The 1,702-nt window shown below is 40.5% G+C and overlaps 1 pseudogene; it reads right to left on the bottom strand.

Moving 5' to 3' along the window:
- Positions 1–505: 505 nt before the first annotated feature.
- Positions 506–867, bottom strand: LOC136171147 (large ribosomal subunit protein eL31-like; annotated as a pseudogene).
- Positions 868–1,702: the final 835 nt, after the last annotated feature.

The raw sequence follows: 1,702 nt of genomic DNA, 5'->3' as shown, positions 1-1,702 counted from the left end.
TTATTGTTGAGCTTTAGCTTCATGTAAACCAGGACTAAAAACACCTCATGGGGCCACTACAAGTAAGCGAACTAAAAAGGAACTGTGTATGTTTAATTAAATCTAAGACTATGAAATGTTTCATTTTAGTTTGTTAAAATGTGGAAAATAGCAGTTAACTTCTACATGCCAGTTTCTGGAAAACTGTTTATCTTAAAACCAACAAGACTTGCATGTAAAAACATTAACATTAATACCCCCCAGTGTCCCAGTTATAGTTGGGATAGTCATTCTCAAGCCAGGTTGCACTTCAAGACCACCTTAGAACACCTGCCTGGTTCCTGTCCAAATATTCAGAAACTCCAGGGACTGGGGAGAAGAGGCCCAAGTACAGTACTTAGGAAACACTCTCCAGATGAACCTGTAACTGGAAACCGCTTAAAGATATGCAAGCCTTTATGTTGGAACTTGAAAAGGAAACTCAAGATGTGAAGGCAGTTCTATAATTTTATTCAACAATCAACAGTTAATTCTTTTCCACATTAACTGTCTGTGGATTTTTAAAAGTGGTGACAGACAGGTATGTAGGTAACCAACATATAAAGCTTGTCTGGTCAGTCTTCATCCTCATTTCTTTTTCTGGACAATCACATATGGTTATAGTATGGGACATTCCTTATTCCTTCGGCCCAGTAGAGCTTGGTATCAGTGTGTACATCTGGAGTTCCTATCTCCTTCATGGCAAATTTCTGGATTTCTTTATGTGCCCAAGGGACCTTGAACCCCACTTCATGGATGCACTTGTGAATTTTGGTTGTATATTCTCTGGTCACTACCTTGTTGATGGAGAACCAGCTTCTTTTCACCACTCTCCTTTGCAGGAGCCATCTTGCTGGGCCCTGGTTGGGCCCAGCGATTTTCCATCTTATGGATATTTTTTAAAAATTTTCTTTGATTTTCTAACTGCTGTTTGTTTCCTTGCACTCTTTTATTATTATTATTTTTTTTAATTTTATTTTATTAGTTGGAGGCCAATTACTTCACAACATTTCAGTGGGTTTTGTCATACATTGACACGAATCAGCCATTGAGTTACACGCATTCCCCATCCCGATCCCCCCTCCCACCTCCCTCTCCACCCGACTCCTCTGGGTCCTCCCAGTGCACCAGGCCCGAGCACTCGTCTCATGCATCCCACCTGGGCTAGTGATCTGATTCACCATAGATAATATACATGCTGTTCTTTTGAAACATCCCACCCTCACCTTCTCCCACGGAGTTCAAAAGTCTGTTCTGTACTTCTGTGTTTCTTTTTCTGTTTTGCATATAGGGTTATCGTTACCATCTTTCTAAATTCTGTATATATGTGTTAGTATGCTGTAATGTTCTTTATCTTTCTGGCTTACTTCACTCTGTATAATGGGTTCCAGTTTCATCCATCTCATTAGAACTGATTCAAATGAATTCTTTTTAACGGCTGAGTAATATTCCATGGTGTATATGTACCACAGCTTCCTTATCCATTCATCTGCGGATGGGCATCTAGGCTGCTTCCATGTCCTGGCTATTATAAACAGTGCTGCGATGAACATTGGGGTGCACGTGTCTCTTTCAGATCTGGTTTCCTCGGTGTGTATGCCCAGTAGTGGTATTGCTGGGTCATATGGCAGTTCTATTTCCAGTTTTTTAAGAAATCTCCACACTGTTTTCCATAGTGGCTGTA

The sequence above is a fragment of the Muntiacus reevesi genome, chromosome 6 (assembly GCF_963930625.1).
Source record: "Muntiacus reevesi chromosome 6, mMunRee1.1, whole genome shotgun sequence".
In the NCBI taxonomy this organism is placed as follows: domain Eukaryota; kingdom Metazoa; phylum Chordata; class Mammalia; order Artiodactyla; family Cervidae; genus Muntiacus; species Muntiacus reevesi.
The sequence above is the reverse complement of the archived record's forward strand: the minus strand, read 5'-3'. Positions and strand labels throughout refer to the sequence as shown.